Genomic DNA, 25,881 nt, shown 5'->3' on the forward strand with positions numbered 1-25,881 from the left:
TAACTCTCAAACTGATACGACACTCTGCTGCCTCTCACAAAGACCATCCTAAGAACCATCCGCAATAGATGAGAAAAACCTTTTTTGGAAAAATGGTAGTTCCTGTTTTATATCAGTGAAGGCGTCTTAGATTGCTGCTTAGATTTGGTTGTGTTATTATCATTGTCAGCATCATCATCACCATTGGCATCATCACCGTTGTCATCATCATCACGTTGAGTGCTTGTTCTTTGTCAGGCACTTTGCTGGCATTTTCTGTGCTTTATGTCACTGAATTCTCAATCATGATATTCATTCTACTAATAATGATGAGATGCATGTTTTTATACGAATGAGGAAACTGAGGCTTAGAGAATTTCAGTAGCTTATATAGGATGACAGATTTCAACCCATATTTCCCTGACATCAAATTCTGTCCTTATAACCACTCTGCTTTAGTGGAAAGGCCACTACTATGCTATAGGTAGGACTGACACTACCCATTCTTAGCTCTGTGGCTTTGTGCAAATCATTATTCTATTTGGACCTCAAGCTCTTCATTTCTACCCTAGATTTAACAGTGCATTCTGTATTTTTTTAAAAAAATTTATTTTATTTTTGGTTGCATTGGGTCTTCGTTGCTGTGCACGGGCTTTCTCTAGTTGTGGTGAATGGGGGCTACTCTTCGTTGCAGCGTGTGGGCTTCTCATTGTGGTGGCTTCTCTTGTTGTGGAGCACGGGCTCTAGGTGTGCAGGCTTCAGTAGTTGTGGCATGCGGACTTAGTTGCTCTGTGGCACGTGAGATCTTCCCGGGCCAGGGCTCGAACCCGTGTCCCCTGCATTGGCAGGCAGATTCTTAACCACTGCGCCACCAGAGAAGTCCATACATTCTGTATTTTAAGAGGTTGTTGCTTTGGCTGTGTTTTCCCAAACAAACCTGGCAACTTCCCCCCCACAACCCTTCCCACTTTACAATTTGACTTTTGTCTTCTATTGTATATTAATAATTTTTGGTCTTTTTTGTACCTCTCTTTTTTTGCAAGCTACCTCAAATCCATTTGGAAGTAGATGGAATATTAATAAATGTAAAAAAAAAAGCTAAAATATTAGGGACTCTGGGGAAATAGTAAGTTAATTCCAGTTGAAAGGGAATATACATCAAAGAAAAATAGAATAAAAAGGATTGTGAATCAGTGACGCAGGTTTAAATCTACCACTGGATTGAATTCTAATAGACTTAAATCAATAAGTAAGTAAGTACAAAAAAAATCTCACACAGAATTTGAATATTAGATGTGAGATTATTCCAATAAACTTTTAATGTGGCATTTCTTCCAGTTAAGGAAAGAAATGCTACATTTCATTTGAAATTTCTATAAATTAGAAATAGAGACATGCTACTGAATTGAAAAAATAAGTTTCTAGAACCTTCTCAGATAAAATGTTTAAAGGGAAAAGGAGTTTGGAAACTTAAGGAAGGGGGCTAGATATATCTCTTAACTTAGGCAGTGCATAAAATTCTAAGTTAAAAATCTCACTTGTAATAACTTCATACTGAATTCTGCTATGACAAAAATAAATATGAAAATCCATACTTTATATAATTTTATTGTGGAAAAAGGCTTTCTAGAAAATTTGTTTTCCTGTTGCTTTGTGGAGATGAGGAGACTTGAGACTCAAGGTAAACAGCCTGCGCAAGATCACATAGTGCTAAACTGACTAGAAAAACCTGCGTATCATGTCTGTCTTCCATAGTGTGACACTCAAGTTTATCAGTCCAGTACAGATAACATGATGATAGAAAATTTTTTTTTTCAAAGCTTTCATTTCCGTGTCTTATTTCCTTGCCCTAGATCCAGACCCACCATCAGATTTGCTGATTCTGGGGCAGGAAGAACACACAATATATTTGTCTTGGAAACTCCCACAAGGAGGCTTTGAAAGGTTTCAGGTAAAGTTGGTATCATGCAACCTTGATGTTTATTGAGGCCTTTATTTCTCTCCTTTTTGTCCTTCATTTTACATTTCTTAACAGTTTAAGAAATTATGGTACCACTCCTTTCCTATAAGGTTTTCCTCCAAAGTAAATTTTCTATTTGTTGCTTTAAAAGTACAAAGTTGTCATGGGAGGTTTTCAAATTTGAGTAAAAGCTGGTACTTGACTTTAAATGAGTTCGGGTTTTCAATGGAGAGAGACACGTGCTTATGTAGTACAAAAACGTGCATAAAGAAATGCTGGTGCTGGAAGATAGTGCTTCTGTGACAGCACTGGCCACAACGAAGATTCCAGAAGTTAAAGACAGGTGATGTGTCACAGGCTCCCTTTCAACTCCATTCTACAGATTTAGTTGAGAGTGGAGACTTGCAGCCCAGAGGGTAGGAGAGAAAGATGTACAGAGAGGCTGCTTTTCAACTGTGTCTGTGAGGTAAATGCGTACGTTTTTGTTGCTTTTGCTGTTAATAATGTGACCTGGCATCACGTGAGGACATATTATACACACCCTGCATCCTGCATTGTGTGGCTTGCAGAGAGAGTAAGCTTCTGGAGATAGCACTATTGCTTTGTATTCTACGTGGGCAAACAAGTTTTCTATACTTTCATAGTGGTAGGAGATGGTAATTTTAGTTGTAAATAACAGAAAACAACCTGAAATAGTTTAAGAAATAAAAATTTATTAATGAAAGAGTGCGTCATGGACACCAAGGCAAAGAATATAACAAGGTGTTGGGGAGAACTGGAATCAGATGTTTAAGGCTACTGAGGCCCCATGCATTGTTTTCTTACTGTCTACTTCTTTGTGCTCATCAGCCGTAGTTTATTTATTTATTTTTCCTGATGACCAGCTTTCTCTGTTAAGCAATCCATGTGGTGAGTGGAAAAATGCCATGTACAACTTCTAAGCACACATGGTGCATTATGAACCACAGAGAAAGACAGATATGCTCCCTAAATTCCCAAGGAAGAGACTGTGATTATTCCATATTGTAGACACCCAGTCCAGTTTCAGTCAACTGTGCTTGTAGTGTAAAAGTGGTGGCCGTGGGTCTGTGGGTGATGGGGGTTATAGAGTCATTAGAATTTGAGCAGATATAACAAAAGGTGTTTCCTGTAAATGAAAAACAATATAAAGTTTAATAATTTATAGAATCAATACAGCCTAAAAGGAACCAGAGCAGTAAAATTACCAGACATTTGAAATGAACTAATTAGTACATCTGGGTTTTATATTTGAGTATGAACTTCTTAACAATGACAGTTCATAAGAGAAACAAAGTATTAGTCACTATATGATAGATATAAAAAGAATCCACACTTATTTAAGGCATCTGGTACTAAAGACAAAGAGGGATGTAGTGGGCAGAATAATGGCCTTCCAGAGATCCGCAGCCTAACTCACAGAACCTGAAATACGTTGTATTACATGGCAAAGGGGAAGCAGATGGAATTAAGTTTGCTAATTCGCAGGTTTTAAAATAGGGAGATTATAGAGAGTCTAGATCCAGATGGTGGAGTAGGAAGATCCTGAGCTCACCTCCTCCCATAGACACACAAAAGCTACAACTACGTATAGAATAACTGTCTCGGAGAATGGCCTACAGACTAGCAGAACACATTTTCTACAACCAAGGATATAAAGAATAGGCCACAGTGAGACAGGTAGGAGGGGCAGAGGTGCAGTGTAGTCAGAACCCACACCCCCAGTGCGGTGACCCACGAGTGGGAGGGCTGTCACAACCACAGAGGTCCACCCTGAGGAGTGAGAGGTCCACGCCCCACGTTGGGCTTCCCAGCCTGAGGGACCTGCACTGAGTAGAAGAGCCCCATAAGGTGTGGCTTTGAAAACCAGCAGGGCTATGTATGGGAGAGCCAGAGGGCCATGGGATGTGGAGACTCTGCTCTAGAAGGGCTCACACACAAACTCGCTGACTCTTGAGTCCCAGTGCAGAGGAAGCAGCTTGAAAAGCAGCTAAGTCATAAGACAAGAAGATTCATTGACTAGTGTTAGGGTGTGTGCTGGAGGGGCAGGGATCTGGTGGAGCTTTCTTTGGGAATGGAAGGGCTGGCGGGTGCAATTTAGTTTTTAACTCTCCTTCCACCTACCTATCACTCTCAATCAGCCTAGTCAACACCATGTGCCTGCCCCAGTATTCCCCGAAGGCCAGTCCTGCCCAGCCACCCACCCTGGCTAGATTTTCCAAAGTAGCTCCTAACCCACCCCACCCAGCAGGTGGCCTTGGCTGGCCCAGTGCCCCTCCAAAGCAGCTCCCACTCTGGGGGGGGGGGGCAGTTCTGCATACCAGTATACCTGCAACAGTCACAGCTGGGCCTCACAGCTGGTCATGCTGGGGCCAGTCCCACCCATCAGTGGGCCTGCAGCAAGCACGGCCCAACCACCAAAGGAGGGCACACAGAGCTCACATGGGAGATAATCCTGGGGCACCTTGCTCTGGTGACCAAGGAGGATGGCATCACTGGGCATCACAGGACACCTTCTAAATAAAGCCACTCTTTCAAGACTGGGAGATTAGCTGATATAACTTATACATAGAAACAAACACAGAGAGTTAGGAAAAATTAGGAGACAATGAAAAAGCTTCCAAACAAAAGAACAAGACACAACTTCAGAAAAAGAATAGAATGAAATGGAGATGAACAATTTACCAAGTAAAGTGTTGAACGTAATAGTCATAAAGATGCTTACTGAACTAAGGAGAAGAATAGATGAATACAGTGATAACTTGAACAAAAAAATAGAAAATATAAAAAAGAACTAGGCAGAACTGAAGAATGCAATAACTGAAATTTAAAATACCCTAGAGGGGAATGCTCAACATCACTAATCATTAGAGAGATGCAAATCAAAACTACCATGAGGTATCACCTCATACCAGTCAGAATGGCCATCATCAAAAAATCTACAAACAATGAATGCTGGAGAGGGTGTGGAGAAAAGGGAACCCTCTTGCAGTGTTGGTGGGAATGTAAATTGATACAGCCACTATGGAGAACAGTATGGAGGTTCCTGAAAAAACTAAAAATAGAACTACCATACAACCCAGCAATCCCACTACTGAACATATACCCTGAGAAAACCATAATTCAGAAAGAGTCATGTACCACAATGTTCATTGCAGCTCTATTTATAATAGCCCGGAGATGGAAGCAACCTAAGTGTCCAGCAACAGATGAATGGATAAAAAAGATGTGGCACATATATACAATGGAATATTACTCAGCCATAAAAAGAAACGAAATTGAGTTATTTGTAGTGAGGTGGATGGACCTAGAGTCTGTCCTACAGAGTGAAGTGAGTCAGAAAGAGAAAAAACTACCATATGCTAACATATATATGGAATCTAAAAAAAAAAAAAAATGGTCATGAAGAACCTAGGGGCAAGATGGGAATAAAGATGCAGACCTACTAGAGAATGGACGTGAGGACATGGGAAGGGGGAAGGGTAAGATGGGACAAAGTGAGAGAGTGGCATGGACTTATATATACTACCAAATGCAAAATAGATAGCTAGTGGGAAGCAGCCGCATAGCACAGGGAGATCAAGATCAGCTCGGTGCTTTGTGACCACCTAGAGGTGGGGGATAGGAAGGGTGGGAGGGAGATGCAAGAGGAAGGAGATATGGGGATATATGTATATGTATAGCTGATTCACTTTGTTATAAAGCAGAAACTAACACACCATTGTAAAGCAATTATACTCCAATAAAGATGTTAGAGGGAATCAACAGCACATTAGAGGATACAAAAGAATGGATCAGCACCTGGAAGACAGGGTAGTGGAAATCACCCAATCAGAACATAAAAAGAATTTTTAAAAATGAGGATAGTTTAAGGAACCTCTGGGATAACACGAAGCATACCAATATTTACATATTAAGGGGTCCCAATAGGAGAAAGAGAGAAAGTTCTAGTAGACCTATTTGAAGAAATAATGGCTGAAAAAAATTTTAACATGGTAAAGGAAACACATCCAAGTCCAGGAAGCACAGACTGAAACAAGATGAACCCAAAGAGGTCCACACTAAGACACATTATAATTAAAATGTCAAAAGTTAAAGAGAGAAATGTAAAAGCAGCAAGAGGAAAACAGTAGTTACATACAAGGGAGCCCTCTTCTGAACTGAATTTTTTTAGCAGAAACTTTACAGGCCAAAAGGGACTGGCATGATACATTCAGAGTGCTGAAAGGAAAAAACTTACAACCATGAATGCTTTACTCAGCAAGGTTATAAATCAGAATTTAAGGAGAGATAAAAACTATCCCAGACAAGCAAAACCTAAAGAAATTCATCACTACTAAAGCAGCCTTACAAGAACTGTTAAATGGAGTTCTTTAAACATAAAAGGCCATAACTAGACACAAGAATATTACGAAAAAAAATTCCACTGGTAAAGGCAAACGTGTCGTAAAGGTAGTGTATCAACCACCTGTAAAAGCTACTATGAAGGTTTAATGACAAAAGAAGTAAAATATATCTAAATACTTAGTCAAGCAATAAACAAAATAAAAACATGTAAAAAATTATGTTAAAAGTGTAAAGTGCTTGTTGGGGAAAGTAATAAAATGTGCTTTTAGGGTGCTCTAAACTTAAGTAACCATCAACTTAAAATAGACTTTTATTTTTTAAGACTTTTTTTTTGTTTTTTAAGACCTTATGTAGGTCTTCCACCCGTTTTTGGATTAGGTTGTTTGTTTTCTTGATATTGAGCTGCATGAGCTGCTTGTAAATTTTGGAGATTAATCCTTTGTCAGTTGCTTCATTTGCAAATATTTTCTCCCATTCTGAGGGAGAAAGGTTTATGGTTTCCTTTGCTGTGCAAAAGCTTTTAAGTTTCATTAGGTCCCGTTTGTTTGTTTATTTTTGTTTTTATTTCCATTTCTCTAGGAGGTGGGTCAAAAAGGATCTTGCTGTAATGTATGTCATAGAGTGTTCTGCCTATGTTTTCCTCCAAGAGTTTTATAGTGTCTGGCCTTACATTTAGGTCTTTAATCCATTTTGAGTTTATTTTTGTGTATGGTGTTAGAGTTCTAATTGCATTCTTTTACATGTAGCTGTCCAGTTTTCCCAGCACCATTTATTGAAGAGGCTGTCTTTTCTCCATTGTATATTCTTGCCTCCTTTATCAAAGATAAGGTGACTATATGTGCGTGGGTTTATCTCTGGGCTTTCTATCCTGTTCCATTGATCTGTATTTCTGTTTTTGTGCCAGTACCAAACTGTCTTGATTACTGTTGCTTTGTAATATAGTCTGAAGTCAGGGAGCCTGATTCCTCCAGCTCCATTTTTCTTTCTCAAGATTGCTTTGGCTATTCGGGGTCTTTGTGTTTCCATACAAATTGTGAATTTTTTTGTTCTAGTTCTGTGAAAAATGCCAGTGGTAGTTTGATAGGGATTGCGTTGTATCTGTCGATTGCTTTGGGTAGTATAGTCATTTTCACAATGTTGATTCTTCCAATCCAGGAACATGGTATATCTCTTCATCTGTTTGTATCATCTTTAATTTCTTTCATCAGTGTCTTATACTTTTCTGCATACAGGTCTTTTGTCTCCTTAGGTAGGTTTATTCCTAGGTATTTTATTCTTTTTGTTGCCATGGTAAATGGGAGTATTTCCTTAATTTCTCTTTCAGATTTTTTGTCATTAGTGCATAGGAATGCAAGCCATTTCTGTGCATTAAATTTTGTATCCTGGTACTTTACCTAATTCATTGATTAGCCCTAGTAGTGTTCTGGTAGCATCTTTAGGATTCTCTATGTATAGTGTCATGTCATCTGCAAACAGTGACAGTTTTACTTTTTCTTTTCTGATTTGGATTTCTTTTATTTCTTTTTCGTCTCTGATTGCTGTGGCTAAAAGTTCCAAAACTGTGTTGATTAATAGTGGTGAGAGGGAGCAACCTTGTCTCATTCCTGATCTTAGTGGAAATGGTTTCAGTTTTTCACCATTAAGAACCATGTTGGCTGTGGGTTTGTCATGTATGGCCTTTATTCTGTTGAGGTAATTTCCCTCTATGCCTACTTTCTGGAGGGTTTTAGTCATAAATGGGTGTTGAATTTTGTCGAAAGCTTTTTCTGCATCTATTGAGATGATCATATGGTTTTTCTCCTTCAATTTGTTAATATGGTGTATCACATTGATTGATTTGCATATATTGAAGAATCCTTGCATTCCTGGGATAAATCCCACTTGATCATGGTGTATGATCATTTTAATGTGCTGTTGGATTCTGGTTGCTAGTATTTTGCTGAGGATTTTTGCATCTCTGTTCATCAGTGGTATTGACCTGTAGTTTTCTGTTTTTATGACAGCTTTGTCTGGTTTTGGTATCAGGGTGATGGTGGCCTGGGAGAACAGAACACTTTGGGAGTGTTCTTCCCTCTGCTATATTTTGGAAGAATTTGAGAAGGATAGCTGTTAGCTCTTCTCTAAATGTTTGATAGAATTCACCTGTGAATCCATCTGGTCCTGGGCTTTTGTTTGTTAGAAGATTTTTAATCAGTTTCACTTTCAGTGCTTGTGATTGGTCTGTTGATAACACTTTATATTTCTTCCTGGTTCAGTCTCAGAAGGTTGTGCTTTTCTAAGAATTTGTCCTTTTCTTCCAGGTTGTCCATTTTATTGGCATAGAGTTGCTTGTAGTAATCTCTCATGATCCTTTGTATTTCTGCAGTGTCAGTTGTTACTTCTCCTTTTTCATCTCTAATTCTCTTGATTTGAGTCTTCTCCCTTTTTTTCTTGATGAGTCTGGCTAATGGTTTATCAATTTTGTTTATCTTAAAGTACCAGCTTTTAGTTTTATTGATCTCTGCTATCGTTTCCTTCATTTCTTTTTCATTTATTTCTGATCTGATATTTATGATTTCTTTCCTTCTGCTAACTTTGATTTTTGTTTGTTCTTCTTTCTCTAATTGTGTTAGGTGTAAGGTTAGGTTGTGTATTTGAGATGTTTCTTGTTTCTTGAGGTAGGATTGTATTGCTATAAACTTCCCTCTTAGAACTGCTTTTGCTGCATCCCATAGGTTTTGGTTTGTCATGTTTTCATTGTCATTTGTTTCTAGGTATTTTTTGATTTCCTCTTTGATTTCGTCAATGATCTCTTGGTTATTTAGTGGTGTATTATTTAGCCTCCATGTGTTTGTATTTTTTTACAGATTTTTTTCCTGTAAGTGATATCTAGTCTCATAGCATTGAGGTTAGAAAAGATACTTGATACAATTTCAGTTTTCTTAAATTTACCAAGGCTTGATTTGTGACCCAAGGTATGATCTATCCTGGAGAATGTTCCATGAGCACTTGAGAAGAAAGTGTATTCTGTTGTTTTTGGTTGGAATGTCCTATAAATATCAATTAAGTCCATCTTGTTTAATGTGTCATTTAAAGCTTGTGTTTCCTTATTTATTTTCATTTTGGATATCTGTCCATTGGTAAAAGTGGGGTGTTAAAAAGTCCCCTACGGGCTTCCCTGGTGGCGCAGTGGTTGAGAATCTGCCTGCCGATGCAGGGGACACGGGTTCGTGCCCCGGTCTGGGAAGATCCCACATGCCGCGGAGCAGCTAGGCCCGTGGGCCATGGCTGCTGAGCCTGCGCGTCCGGAGCCTGTGCTCAACAATGGGAGAGGCCAACAGTGAGAGGCCCGCATACCGCAAAAAAAAAAAAAAAAAAAAAAAAGTCCCCTACTATTGTGTGTTAACTGTCAATTTCCCCTTCAATGGCTGTTAGCATTTGCCTTATGTATTGAGGTGCTCCTATGTTGGGTGCATAAATATTTATAAATGTTATATCTTCTTCTTGGTTTGATCCCTTGATCATTTTGTAGTGTCTTTCTTTGTCTCTTGTAATAGTCTTTATTTTCAAGTTTATTTTGTCTGATATGAGAATTGCTACTCTAGCTTTCTTTTGATTTCCATTTGCATGGAATAGCTTTTTCCATCCCTCACTTTCAGTCTGTATGTGTACCTAGATCTTAAGTGGGTCTCTTGTAGAAGGCATATATACGGGTCTTGTTTTTATATCCATTCAGCCTGTTAAAATAGACTGTTATATGCATAAGTTGTTATGTGTGAACATTGTGCTAACCACAAACTGAAAATCTGTAACAGATACACATAAAATGAAAAGAAAGCAATACAAACATAACACTAAATAAATTCATCAAATCACAAGGGAAGAGAACAAGATAAGAAAGAAACCAAAAATAATTTACAAAAGCAGCCATAAAACAATTTAAAAAATGGTAATAAGTATATTTCTATCAATAATTAATTTAAATATGAATGTGCTAAATGCTCCAATCAAAAGACAAAGGGTGGCTGAATGGTTAAAAAAAAAACAAGATCCAAGTATATACTGCCCTCAAGAGACTCACTTCAGATCTAAAGACACACACAGACTGAAAGTAAGGAGATGCATAAAGATACTCCATGCAAATAAAATGAAAAGAAATCTGGGGTAGCAATGCTTATATCAAACAGAATAGACTTTAAAACAAAGACTGTAATGGAGCAATTAAAGACATTACATATTGATCAAGGGATCATTCCAAGAAGATGATATAACATTTGTAAATACCTATGCAGCCAATATAGGAGCACCTAAATACGTAAATATTAACAGACATAGAGGGAGATATTGATAGTCATACAATAATAGTAGGGGACTTTAACACCCCACTTAGGTCAATGAACAGATCATCCAGATGGAAAATCAGTAAGGGAACATTGACGTTTAAGTACACATTAGACCAGATGGACTTAATAGATAAGTCTATATAGAACATTTTACTCCAGAAGAACAGAATACACATTCTTTTCACACAGGAGCATTCGCCAGGATAGATCACATGTTAGGCCACAAGGCAAGTGTCAATAAATTTAAGAAGATCCAGATCACATCAAGCATCTTTTCTGACCATAGTAGTACACAACTAGAAGCCAGTTACAAGATGAAAACTGGAGAAAACACAAACACCTGGAGGTTAAGTAACATGCTACTAAACAACCAGTGGGTCAATGAAAAAATCAAAGAGGAAAGTTAAAAATACTTGGAGACAAATGAAAATGGAAATACAACATTGCAAAATCTATGGGATTCAGTAAAAGCAGTTTTAAGAGGAATGTTTATAGCAGTACAGGCCTACATCAGGAAACAAGAAAAATCTCAAACAATCTAACTTTATACCTAAAGGAGCTAGAAAAAGAAGAACAAAACCCAAAATTAGTAGAAGATCAGAGCAGAAATAAGTGAAATAGAGACCAAAAAAACAATAGAAAAGGTCAGTGATACTAAGAACTGGTTCAGTGAAAAGATAAAGGAACTTGATAAACCTTTAGTTACATTCATCAAGAAAAAAAAGAGAGAGGGCCAAATAAATAAAATCAGAAGTCAAAGAAAGAGGAGAGTTACAATCAACCACACAGAAATAGAGGATCATAAGAGATTAATATGAACAACTATATATATCAACAAATTGAATGACCTAGAAGAAATAGATAAATTTCTAGAAACACACAATCTTCCAAGACCAAATCAGGAAGAAATAGAAAATATGAACAGACTGATTATGAGTAATGAAACTGAGTCAGTAATAAGAAAACTCCCAAAAACAAAAGTCCTGAACCAGACTGCTTCACGGTGAATTCTACCAAACACTTAAAGAAAAGTTAGCACCTACTTTTTTCAAACTATTCCAAAAAAACTGGAGATGAAGGAATACTTCCAAACTCATTTTAGGAGGCCAGCGTTACCCAGATACCAAAATCAGATAAAGACACTACAAGAAAAGAAAATTACAGGCCATTGTCACTGATGAACAGAGATGCAAAAATCCTCAACAGAATATTAGCGAACTGAATTGAACAATACATTAAAAAGATCATACACCATAATTAAGTGGGTCTATATCCCAGTGATGCACGGTGGTTCAACATCCACAAATTAATCAATGTGATACATCACAATAACAAAATGAAGGATAAAAATTGTATGATCATCTCAGTAGATGCAGAAAAACCATTTGACAAAATTCAACATCCATTTATGATAAAAACTCTCAACAAAGTGTGTATAGAGAGAACTTAACTTCACATAATAAAGGTCATATTTGACAATCCCACAGCTAACATTATACTCAACAGTGAAAAGCTGAAAGCATTTCCTCTAAGCAGGAACAAGTCAAGGATGCCCACTCTTACCACTTTTATTCAACATAATATTGAAAGTTCTAGCCACAGAAATTGGACACATAAACAAAATTAAAGGCATCCAGACTGGAAAAGAAGTAAAACTGTCACTCCTTGCTGATGACATGATATTATATATAGAAAACCCTAATGATTCCACCAAAAAACTATTAGAATTAATAAATGAATTCAGTAAAGTTGCAGGATACAAAATTAATATACATAAATCTGTGGTATTTTTATACACTAATACTGATCTCTCAGAGAATTTAAGAAAATTTTATTTACAGTTATATCAAAAAGATTAAAATACATACTGAGGAATAAATTTAACCAAGGAGGCAAAAGACTTGTGTGCTGAGAACTATAAGACACTGATGAAAGAAAATGAAAATGATACAAATAAATGGAAGGGTATATCATTTTCATGGATAAGAATTTATATTGTTAAAATGTTCATACTACCCAAAGCAAACTATAGATTCAGTGCAATGCCTATCAAAATACCAGTGGCATTTTTCACATAAATGGAACCACAAAAGACCATGGATAGCCAAAGCAGTATTAAGAAAGAAAGAAAAAGTTGGAAGTTGTATGCTCTCTGATTTCAAACTATACTACAAAGCTATAGTAGTCAAAATTGTATGGTACTGGCACAAAAACTAACACAGATCAATGGAAAGAAAGAAAGGATCCAACCCTCATTTATATGGTTAATTAATTTACGGCAGAGGAGCCAAGAATACACAATGGGGAACAGACAGTCTATTCAATAAATGGTGTTGGGAAAATTGGACAGCTACATGCTAAAGAGTGATACTGGCCCACTTTTTTACACTATATTCAAAGAAAAACTCACAATGGATTAAAAACTTAAATGTGGGCTTCCCTGGTGGCGCAGTGGTTGAGAGTCTGCCTGCCGATGCAGGGGACATGGGCTCGTGCCCGGGTCTGGGAAGATCCCACATGCCGCGGAGCGGCTGGGCCCGTGAGCCATGGCCACTGAGCCTGCGCGTCCGGAGCCTGTGCTCCGCAACGGGAGGGGCCACAGCAGTGAGAGGCCCGTGTACCACAAAAAAAAAAAAACAAAAAAACTTAAATGTAAGACCTGAAACTATAAAAATTCCAGAAAAAAAACATAGTGTGCCCTTTGACACTGGTTTTAGCAATATTTTTTTGGATCTGTCTCCTCACGCAGGGAAAACAAAAGCAAAAATAAATGGGACCACATCAAACTAAAAAATTTTTGCACAGCAAAGGAAACCATCAACAAAATGGAAAGGCAGCCTATGGAATGGAAGAAGATATTTGAAATGATATATCTGCTAAGGGGTTAATATCCAAAATATGTTAATAACTCACACAACTCAATATCTAAAAAACAATCCATTTAGAACATGGACAGAGGACCTGTTTAGGCATTTTTCCGAGGAAGACATACAGATGGCCAAAAGGCACATGAAAAGATGCTTAGCATCACTAATCATCAGGGAAATGCAAATCAAAACCACAGTTAGATACCACCTCATACTTGTCAGAATGGCTATCAAAAAGAGAACAAATAACAGGTGTTGATGAGGATGTGGAGAAAAGGGAACCCTTGTGCACTGTTGGTGGGGATGTAAATTGGTGCAGCCACTATGGAAAATGGAAAATGGTATGGAAATTCCTCAAAAAATGAAAAATAGAACTGTCATATGATCTACCATTTCTCTCCTGGATATTTATCCAAAGAAAATGAAAACACTAATTTGATGCAACTTTGATATACATGCCTGTGTTCAGTTTCCTGTGATTTTATAAGGTGTGGTAGGCAGTATGGTGCAATGGAAGGATTAAGGCCCTGGAATTCCTTGCTTTGAATCCTAACTTCACCTCTGTTGTGAGACCTTGGGCAAATTTTGATCCTCTTTGGTCCTGTTTCCTCATCTGTCAATGAAGATTATTGTTATTCTATAGAATTGTTTAGGGTATTCAGTTAGATCATGTGTTTGGCAAGTGTTCTGGCATGCAAATTCTGTGAGTACTGGGCTTTTTTTATCTGCTTTGGTCACCATTTTTTACATTATTGAGACCAGTATCTGACATACAGCAGAAGTCAGTAAATATTTTGATGACTGAATGATTATCAGTTTTCTTTTTTTTAGTTTTCACAGTTCATATTTCACAATCAAGAAAGCTTAGTGTTTTAAAATTTTTAAACAATTAATTTGTTTATTTTTTTATTGAAGTATGGTTGATTTACAGTGTTGCAGTAGTTTCAGGTGTTTAGCAAAGTGATTCAGTTATACATGCATATATGTATTCCTTTTCAGATTCTTCTCCCTTACAAGTTATTAAAAAATACTGAGTATAGTTCCCTGTGCTATATGATAGGTCCTTGTTGGTTATCTATTTTATATATAGTAGTGTGCATATGTTAATCCCAAACTCCTAATTTATTCCTCCCCACCCTTTTCCCTTTGGTAACCATAAATTTGTTTTCTATGTCTGTGGGCATATTTCTGTTTTGTATATGAGTTCATTTGTATTATTTTTTTTAGATTCTACCTATAAGCAGTATCATATGATATTTGTCTTTCTCTGACTTCACTTAATATAATAGGTCCATCCATGTTGCTGTAAATGGCATTATTTCATTCTTTTTTATGGCTGAGTAATGTTCCATTGTATACATGTATCATATCTTCTTTATCTATTCATCTGTCAATGGACATTTAGGTTGAAGGAAGGTTAATTTTGATGTGAATCCCTCCTTACCCTCTCCCTTGCCACACAGCCATCAGAGTGCTCTTTCTTAAAAGTAAATAAAATGTCATCCTTGTGCTTGAAAGATTCCTTACCATGGCTCAAGGCTCTCCATGTCCTTTATGACTCCACCCCAGCTCCTACCAGTCTCTCCCATCTCAGGAAAGGACCCTGTCCTGAAATCACTTGCTCAGTTATCTTTGATTCTTCCCATTCCTTCATTCCTCAATCCATCACCTGGTTCTGTCATTTCTACCTCTGAAATGGATCATTAATGTGTCCAGTTCTCTTCATCTCCACTACACCACCCTTGTCCTAGTTACTCTCATTTCTTATGGAGACCAACAGCCTAGGTGACAGACGATAGCCTCTCACCTCCTAACTGGTTTCTCGGTTTCCATTCTTGTTTTCCATATAATCTACTTTGCACACACAACAGCCAGAAAGAGGGAGAGAGAAACAGAGAGCGAGAGAGCACTGTTAAAAACATAGTATCTTTCATTGGTTTAACAACCTCCATTAGATTTCCATTGCCCTCAAATGAAGTCTAAACTCCTTGCCATGGTCTCCAAGAGCTCACCTGATTGGATCTTCATCTAATTATGCTTCCTGCTTGGTTACCATGTTGCTACCATATTGGGCTCTCTTTCTGTTCCTTTAGCATGGCAAACACTTCGCCATTGCAGGGTTTTTGTGCTTGACATTCATTTTGCATGGATATCTTGCCGCCAGTTTGGATCGACTTTTTCCTATCATTGTGTTCTCAGCTCAAGAATCATCTAGTCAACTAAAAGAAAAATGCACATTGTAAGAGTTGTGACTTTCAGTTTTACTCAGGGAATTTAATGAGGACTGTAGTCTAGGAAACAGCCTCTCAAGTAGGTCGAGGGAACTGCTCTGCGGAGGTAGGGGAGAAGCCAGTACATATATGGTTTGGGGCTAAGAAATATGTGTAGTGAAACATACATCTCAGTAAAAGGTTACTGTTAGTCACAAGACACAGATAATGATTTTAGTACTTTTCTATGTATGGGAAAATGTAAGAATCTGGGTTCATTAAAAGTCTTCCTGAGATATACATCTAACTTTCTGAGGGGCCTGTGTTTCCAAAGCACAGAGTGCCTCATTCTGTTTTGCATCCCAGATTCCTTTCAGGGTGTATTGTAAGTCAGCAACTGCAGTGGCTAATGACTTAATCCTTGTAGAATTAAATGGTGAGCAACATTCTGTTTTATATTCTCATCTCCTTCCTTGATTAGCTAATCTAAATAAAATCACTCTTTCTATTCACTCTGTGATGTAGCTGAGCTATCTCATTCATTTGTTAATATTGAGTAGCTTGTTGTTTGGCATCACCACTAGAATGTAAGTTCCCTATAATCAGAAGCCTTACCTGTCTTGTTTACCATAAAATGCCTAGTACCAATAATAATGCTTTCCCTGTAATAGATGCTCAATAAATATTGGGTTGGCCAAAAAGTTCTCTCTGGTTTTTCCATAAGATATTATGGAACGAACTTTTTGGCCAGCCCAGTATTTGGTAAATAAATAAAACTTTGCATAACAGTGTTCCCATATATGATTGGGGTGATTATGGAGGGAGGATATCAATACTGAATATAGTTACCAGCAAAGGGTAGAACTTGAGGTGAACTTTTAGGAACGGGTAGTGTTCAGACTCTTGGAAAAGAGGAGAGGATATTCTACACGAGGAAGTTCACAGATAGGAGGGAGCATTCTATTTGTCGTTCGTAAATGTCATTCAATGATAGGGGCTTCTTGAATAATAAATGATTCATGAAAAATTCTAGCCTTTCTAGAATGATTTAATTCATTCCTGTTTTAGTGTAGGTATTCTCTAGAGAAAATTCTAGGCACTTACAATGTTAATTGTAAAAGATCCACATTTTTTACCCTTATCTGTTTGTCCTAATTCTTATATTTCAAGACAAGTGCCTAAAAAGATGATCTTTCCTTGGGGTTAACCGAGGCCATAAATTTATTTGTTGTCAGATAAAATATATACCCCTAGAATTACGTTTTTACTATTTTTATATGAACACATGTTTTTTCAGAGACTGTAATTTATGTATTTTTTAAGTAAAACTTATTTTAAGAAATCACATTAATCTTTCAGATTCAGATTGTTTATTAACTATATTATATCACTAATGATTATTCTAGTCTTTCTCAACCAATTAAATTATTTGTTAAATTTTAATGAATTAAGCAACAGTATCCTGGTTGCTTAGCAAAGTGTACTTGCATAATTGGGATCATTTTCCTAATCATTTAAAATTAATCATCCCAGGTTTCAAACTATGCTTTAAAAGTAGAAATAAAGCACAAATTATGTTTTCTTCAATTGATTTCTATTAGATGTATGAAGTCCACATAGTTGGGGAAACAAATTTCTATTTTACAAATTTATTTTAAAAATTTTACATCATTTTATCATGAGATGACTGCAGTCAATTTCTTTTTCTTTTAACCCTTCATTAATGCCTTACTATGATTCTTTGTATGTTTGAATTTAGCACTTCATTAAGATTATATTCTTCCTCTGCTACATGGTACTTTTCCCTACCATTTCATACCAGAAGTTCTCAGCATTCTATTCACTATTCCTATCTTCCCATATGCCAGACAAGCAAGGTAATTGCCAGTGACACCTTATAAATCAATAAGCAATGATATGCTTCTAGACCTCATGATTATCTTCCTTCAGTAACAAAACACTCTTCCCACAAGACAGTGATAAACATGTTTGCCTAGGAAATTTGTTTCTCTGACTCTTACCACATGACAAGTGTTTTTTAAAGCATAGTGTAATTTAAATTATAAAATTAATGCGATTACTTTCATTTAGATGTATCTTTTCTTTTACAACATGAAATATGGAGTAAAGAAGAGTAAAGATTGTTATAAGTAGCTTTTAGTGACTTAAAAAATCCCCAAGGTATCGGAACTACCAGATTACTTCTTGGTGAAGATGGGACAGATCACAAATTCTGCCTTGCAGTATTAATCTGTGATGTGACTGGTATCGCGTTCGTGACAAATAAATCATTTTTAAATCATGAAAAACATGTATTTCTCTCTCTCTTTCTCTAGATATCCTATTATATGACATCTAGAAAGGAAAAACTATTTAAAGTAATTGTTTATAGCAACAAAGCCAAAGTCAAGAATTTGACTCCGGGTATAGAATATCTGTTCCACGTGAAGACAGTTAGAGGCAAAGATTACAGCATATCTGTAATGAAAAAAGTGGCTACAAGTAAGGAAATGTCATAAATAAAATTTTTGCTTTATAGTTTTATAAGAACTGAAAGTATTTTGGCCCAGCATAATTAAAGCTATTTTTAAACATAAAGCTTGATAATTAAGGAATAATGATGATCATAATATGATTAAGAGAACTCTCAAGATATATATGAACTTAAAAAAGTCTTTGTCTAAATGTATTGGGAACTACATAGAGTTTTTTTTCTAATCTGAAGCAAACATGTATATATATGTATGTACATACATATCATGTATGTCACATATATGGAATATATGTATACATATACACACATTATATATACTATGTCATAATGATATAAATGCAATTCATTTTCTATTGAGGTGGGGGTTTGATAAGCAGAGAACTTCTATTTTTTCTTCCCTGATGGTTGTAAATTCATTGTAAATCAGTTTCATAATGTTTTAGAGTGGGGTGGAGTAATAGTGTTTATCACCAACAAGTCTTGTGAAAGTTTATGATGTTTACAGGATCCCCTCTCAGTGGAAACTAAATGATAACGCAAGAAACAATATTACTTCACCTGATGAATGGATTAAAAATGCAGGGATATAGGCATGCTGAAAACTTTGATGTAACTGAAGGAACCACATTTGAAAATGCCCTTACTTCTGGCCCTCACACCCTCTCTTAACTTATTCTGTTTCATCTTCAACCACCATCTAGCCATCTGCTAGGTGGTAGCTAATGAACCTATAACTGTATCATATAAGGATATTTCTGGTTGCAAGCACTCAGGAGGCACAATTCTAAAGGAATGACTATTGGAAATGACTCATGATTGATTAAGGAAAGATATTTGGGAACTAGGGAGGACGTTAATGTGTCACTTAAAATAAAACTCTTGTATATATAATAGCCTATTTCTCTATTTGCAGAGCTGAACATGTAAGACATTATATTGTACATGAATAAATTCAAGGATTATTATGTAGATTTTAAATTATACTATTTATGTTTGCTTTATTTTCACATATATGTGTGCAGTTTTTATTTACATATATTTACCTTTTCAATAGAACCATCCAGGATATGTGGCTTAACATTGAAAGCTGTGAATACTTCTTCTGCAAATTTAATGTGGAATCCAACAGAGACCAACTTCACTCATTACAAGATTTATATATCAAACGGAACATTTGCTAAAGAATATCTTATTTGGGGGATGGTGACTGAGCACGCAGTTACAGATCTGACTCCTGGTAGAATATATAACATCACAGTACATAGAATGAGCGGCAATGTTGAAGGATCTGGCACATTTATCAGAGTTGTTGCAGGTATACAAATTCTTTTTGATATTTAAAAAATTTACATTTGTATTTCATATTATACTGTTCAAGATAAAATTTCAATGCATTTTTTGAAATTTGAAATTTTACAGTCTATAGGATAGTTCAGAGGGTAAAAATACTCATTTTACTGGGATATTCTGAGGATTTTTGAGATATGTAAGATGTAAATTGCATAACATAGTATCTGGCACATAGTCAGTGCTCAATAAATGTAGCTAATACTATACATAGTTTCACATCAGATGAGAGGTCCAGCTAATGAAATTAGGTGGTTGATTTGGGGATCATCCGTTCTCCTAAAACCTTGTTCTTTGATATTCCACTATGTGCTATACACATGAAAAAGCATAGTCTTAGGGTGTGTGGAGAGTAATAAAGGATACAAGCATGGAAATACATATAGTATAAGTCAAATTAATAGGTGAAGCAGTGGAAGTGTTTAAGTCTTATTGTGGTTGCACAGAAAAGGGAATGATTACCTTCATAGAATGGATGGAAAAGGCTCTCTGGGGCTGCAAAAGGATAAGGAGTTTCCTAATCAGATTAGAGGGCATGTGGGGTGTGTGGAAAGGAGGACTCACAGAGAGAGGGAACAGTCTGGTCAAAATTATGGAGGTGTAAATGATACGGTGTATTTGTAGAACTTTAAGCAATTCAACATTGCAAGATTTTATTGTATTTATATGAGAAGAGAACAAAATCCTATTCTGAATAACTTAAAGCATCACTTTTATATCTGAATGAAGTTGTGAAACCTATTAATATTTAAAATTTTTCAAAAGAGAACAAGATTGCAGTAATAACTAATGAGATTACTCTTAAATGATCTTTAAGGCTATGGATCTGACAGATAACCCAAAGCAGACATATGATGATAACTCAGTCTATAGACATTTGTTATGTGGGTGTCACACTGTATTAGATTCTTATTGGTGTTGTAACAAAGTGCCACAAGCTTTGTGGCTTAAAATAACACAAATTGATTGTGTCAGAGTTCTGCAGGCCATAAGTCTGATATGACATGGTTCCCATCAGGCTAAAATCAAGATATTGTGAGGGCTGTGTTCCTTTCTGTAGGCTCTTTGATCATTCAGGTCGTTGCAGAATTCTGTTCCTTGTGGCTGTAGGACTGAGGTCACAATTTCCTTGCTGGCTGTCAGCTGAGATCTGATCCCCTTCTCGAGAACGTCTCACTCCTTGGCTTGTGATCTTCTTCCTCTATCTTCAGAGACAACAAAGGGAGGTTGTCTTGCAGTCAGGATTCAATTCTCTTTTTCCTTTTTTCCCCATTACTTCAGACTCCTCTTTCTCTTCTAAGGGCCTTGTAATTAGATTGGATCCACCTGGATAATCTAGGTTGCTCTCCCTGTTTTAAAAAGGTTCATAATCTTAATTCCATCTGCAAAGTCCCTTTTGCCATGTAATGTAACATTTTCACAGGTTCCAGGGTTTAGAATGTGGGCATCTTGGGAGCCCATTATTCTATGTGTCTTACATACTATTGTTCTCCTAAATGTATATATTGTTCTCCTAATGTATCACATATATATATATATATATATATATATACACATATACATATATATATGATAATGCAAAGCAAGCAGAGTTCAGAAATCATACACCAACTTTACTCCTGGATTTGACGCTTGCTAGCTGAGTACTATTGGGCAAGTTACCTAGTAAAAGAGTTGATGATCTCTGAGATTCCTTATGGCTCTTCAACACTCTATTACACTTTATTTTTATATTATATATCAATATGTAAGGCACATCTTTATTTCTTAAAAAGCATGTGTGTTAAATGATGAATGTCTTTTTCTTCAGATTTTGCAGTAGGTAAAGTACACAATCAAACACATTAAAACTGGACTCACTGTAGAAGTTTTAGTCTATGGCAAGGTTTCTTAACCTCAGTACTATTGACATTTTGGGCTGGGTGATTCCGTCTTGTGGGGATCCGTACTTTTTAGGATGTTTAGGATCCTGTTAATTGTGACAATCAAATTTTTTTCTAGAAATCCCCAGAAGTCCAGAAATTGCCATAAGTTGGTAAAAATCACCACAGATGTATGGTAAGCACTGATCTGTATGGTTAGATAGAAAAATCAAATAGTCCACTGAGCAAAGGTTGAAAAAAGATACGATAAATAAAATGTTTTGCTTATGCACAAGTCAAGGAGACAGTGGGGTTAGTGTGAGTGACAGGATTCGCTCACTTAGATTGTGATCAGAGGAAAAAGTGAGCAAGGTAATGCCAATATCAGGAAAGTTTCATGGAAGATATTGAATAACAATGGCCATTTTAATTAAAGAGAGCACTTTATGAAATAGCAGGAACTTGATGTTCTGGTTGGATTGTGTGGTTTAGGTGATGGTTTTGAGAGATTAGAGGTAGGTAATGGAGAGCTGTGATTTGGGAGGTGAGCTGATAAGAGGAAATGGGAAAGGGTGGTAATCTAGGTTTTCTGATGTACCACTGGAGCAGAAAGAGATTTTACTGCCCTACTTTTTATAAAGGAGAGAGTGGTGATCATGGAGCAATGCTGGGCAGAGCACTGAGTGGATATGCGGAGGGAGCTAAAGCTAAGAAATGAAATGGCAGTAATGCATGGTTTTACTAAGAGATGACCAGGGTTTATAGGGAAAGATAGCAGAATGAACAATAGCTTTAATTATAGCTTGCATTTACTAAGATTTTGCTATGTTCAAACCACTCTTCTAAGCACTTTACATGTGTTAACTTATTTTATTCCCACAACAGTGTGTGGGATAGGAGGATTATTATCTTCAGGTTGATGAGGCCAGAGAGAAATAGAGAGGTTAAGAGTTTTGCCTAAATTCTTAATTTATGTGGCAAAGCTAGGAGTTGAACCTAGTTATCCAGTTATAGGACCTGTGACCAGTGCCTTACTAAAAATTGATTTTTTTAGACACTTGTGGCACCTAATATGATGCTGACTTATTAGAGGATGTTTATTTTACTATACCTAGCCCATTTCCAAAGAGGGAAGAAGCTACAGGAACTTGATAAATGTTGCCTTGACATAAGGACATATTTGGATGGAGTCCCCTAAAGTTAAATTGGAGGTCACTTCAACTAATAATCTTAGACTTTAAAGGAAAATTATAGATCATCCTATTAATGCTTGAATCCTTTCTAAAATGTTAATACATTTAGGATTTTTCAACGTGCTATTATTCACAAGCCACTTTGTGAAGGTTAGAGGGACGCAAAGTTATCAAGGTGATTAAACCTTGAGCTCTGAAGCTATTGCTCCTGGGTCCAAATCCTGGCTCTACTATTTACCTATTTGCTTTGAGACCTTGGTGAAGTTACTTAAATGCTTTGTTCCTCAGTTTTCTCATTTTTAAATGACAATAATCATAGTATCTCCTTATGATTTGTTACAGCTGTTACATAAAACAATGAGTGAAAAAGCTTAGTGCAGTGCATAGTGTATCATAAACTTGATATGAGTTACTTCTTAATATTCTACATGTCTGATATCTCCTCAGTCAGAACATATATTATACCCAACCTGTGATAAATCATGAAAAGGCTTGAATGTGATATTGAAAGCATATCATATATAGTGTTGGTACATATGAATTATAAATAAAAGTTAATAATAATGGTGATGGGACTTTTAAGTCTTCACATTTTATTTAAAATATCTGTCCATTGTAGGCTTTGTTTCCTTGGTACTGTTCTGATAGGTTTGTTTGACTCTTTTGTGGGTATTCTGAAGTATGTAACATTTTGGTCTTATTTTGTATACACTCTTTAAAGAATCACAATCTACTGAGGAACTCCCTAAGAAGCTTGCTTTTCCATTTTGAATCTCTTCTCACTCTCTGTCTCAAAGGTTAATCCACCATAGTTTGTATCAGAACTTTGTATGTGAGGTCCTTTTAACTCTTTTGAGCTCTTTTCCTGTATAGACATCATAGGATCATACTTCTGTTTTTTTCTCAGTTTCTCGAAATGCAGTTGAAGTAAATTCACTGAAAAGCCAAGGAGAAAAGTTGAGAGATGTTTTAGAGCTGCACTGTCCAGTAGACAGTGATTAGCAATACGTGACTGTTGAGCCTTGAAATAGGACTAGTCCAAATTCAGATGTGCTCTAAGTGCCAAAGACACATGGCATTTCAAAGACTTCGTATGAAAAAAAAGTGATAGTATTATCTCATTAATAATTTCATATTGATTATGTGTAAAATGATGTTTTTGATATGTTGTGTTAGATAAAATGTATTATTAAAATTAATTTTACATGTTTCTTTTTACTTGTTTAATGTGGCTTACATTGTATTTTTATCTAACAGTGTTGCTTAAGTATGAATCACAAGACACATACTTAAGCCTATTTAGGGCTCTGAGCTACCCTGAAATAAAAGAAGATGTTTAACTTAGAAAAGGAATTATTTAACAGAATGGTTTGATCATAAGACATGTATTCAATTCTAGGGATTTAGGGTACTAAGGATTAATTTTTGGAAAATTCCGGTCTAAAAAAACTGACTAGGCCTAGAATTCCTCTTGCTAGCCCTAATTAAATTGAACATTATGTGATTTTTTTCTTTTAGAACTCAAAATCCACCTCATGATCTGATTTTTGTTGGTTAATAACAATTAGATTGAGAGTGATATTTTTGCTTCATATTTTCCTACCTTTTCAGAGATTAAATTCCGTGGAGTGCAAATCATGTACTTGTTATGGACTCTGTTTCAGTTAATTGAATCTTCCAGTTCATATTCAGGAAGCTACACTCTTTCACAATGACTTAAGCATTTCTTCATCTCTACTACCTTTTCCTGAGGGCTAGCCTCCCTCCTCTCTGCTCAGACTACCTACCACAAAATCCTACTAATTGGCCTCGTGCTGCCACTTTTGCTTCTGTCCAATTCATAGGCCATATTCTAAAGTAATCTTTTTAAAATTAAAAAAAAGTCAGATTGTTTTTCTGCTTAAAATTTTTCAATGTTTTCCATTGCATTTAGGGGAAAAAAATCTAAAATGTTTATTGTGGCCTACATGATCATGAGACTGTTCTTTTTTCTTAAATGATCCCACAACGCAGGCTGGTTTTCTCAGTCATTTTACATTCTGTCCATTTCCAGGGCTTCTATTAACTTTGCTTTGAAAGGACTTTACCAAACTGTCCTGAAGCTTCCAGGCCTTCCCTTTTTATCAGATTGGCAAATTTCCAGACAAATATATTCTTCCTCCTCTTGGTGAGACACACTTCATCCTTGGCCAAGGGTTCTTCAGTGTGTAATCTTAAGCCACAGTCTAGGAAACTGCATCCTATCTCCCCACCATCTCAGTAAACAGCCCTTCACTTCTGTCTTCATTTTTCTTCCAAAGTCTCATCCCAGCTCTTTTTCTAGTTTCTTGCCTAAGACGTCGTAAATGTTAGTTACTTTTTAGGACTCTTGAAGAGATAGTATCAGCCCTTACATAAACCAGTAAGTGTGAGTAGTGGTCGGACTTCTGTCATGTTAGACTTTTGTCCATTTTAAAGTGGGCTGGCCAGGAGAATCAAGCTCTTTTCTCTCAAGCCTGAAAATACAGAAGACATAGGTCTGTGTGCAGAATCATCCAGGAAAAATGCCAGCAGCTATGTACAACAAAGAAATTCTACCCATCACACACTGGGTATTTCTCTGATCTTTCACCTTAGGTTTGCAGCATTTCTAAAGAGGTATTACAAAACTGTAGTGCTCACTGAATGGACAACTTGGAGATGATGCCAAGAGAATGTTTGTTTCTTTGAGGATGTCATGTGAAAATTAATTGATCAATATTAGCTTTGGCCACTAGGGAGACAGTTGTATTATAAGGATTAAAGGAACTTTTCAATGAACATTTTGGTACGTGACTCTTTTTGAAAGGAGTTAAGGAAAACCATTCTAAAAGTGTATCCCCCCCAAAAATACTAGGAAACTGACCTGTTATCTATTTTATGCAATGTGCCCTATCAGATTTGTTAGGAAATGTACACTTTTTTTTTTTTAATATATCGATTTCCAAATCATCTCTGGTGGCGGGGTGGGGTTGGGGGTGGGGGGCGGGAGTGCTTAAAATGATAAATGGAGTTCAGTGACTAATTCCAGACTACTTTATTTTGGAAATAGTGTTAGATTGGATCTGTATCAGGATGTTTTTCACATGCTTGGCTTCATAATCTCTGTCCCTCCCCGTATATTGTTTGGAATCTGCACTAAAGATAAGAAGAGTACAAATCTGACTCATTGGCAATCAATCCAAAGAACTTTACATAGAAAACTCCCTTCAAGTAGGTACAGGCAGCATAAACAAAACTTTGGAAACAGTGGAAGCAAAGGTA

At 36.4% G+C, this 25,881-nt stretch overlaps 1 protein-coding gene across 1 annotated transcript in view; it reads left to right on the forward strand.

The window, feature by feature from the left end:
- The window catches only part of PTPRQ (protein tyrosine phosphatase receptor type Q), a 239,279-nt gene that overhangs the window by 16,869 nt on the left and 196,529 nt on the right, over nucleotides 1-25,881 (forward strand). The window lies entirely within an intron of this gene.

This window comes from Pseudorca crassidens, chromosome 11 (assembly GCF_039906515.1).
Source record: "Pseudorca crassidens isolate mPseCra1 chromosome 11, mPseCra1.hap1, whole genome shotgun sequence".
Taxonomy (NCBI): domain Eukaryota; kingdom Metazoa; phylum Chordata; class Mammalia; order Artiodactyla; family Delphinidae; genus Pseudorca; species Pseudorca crassidens.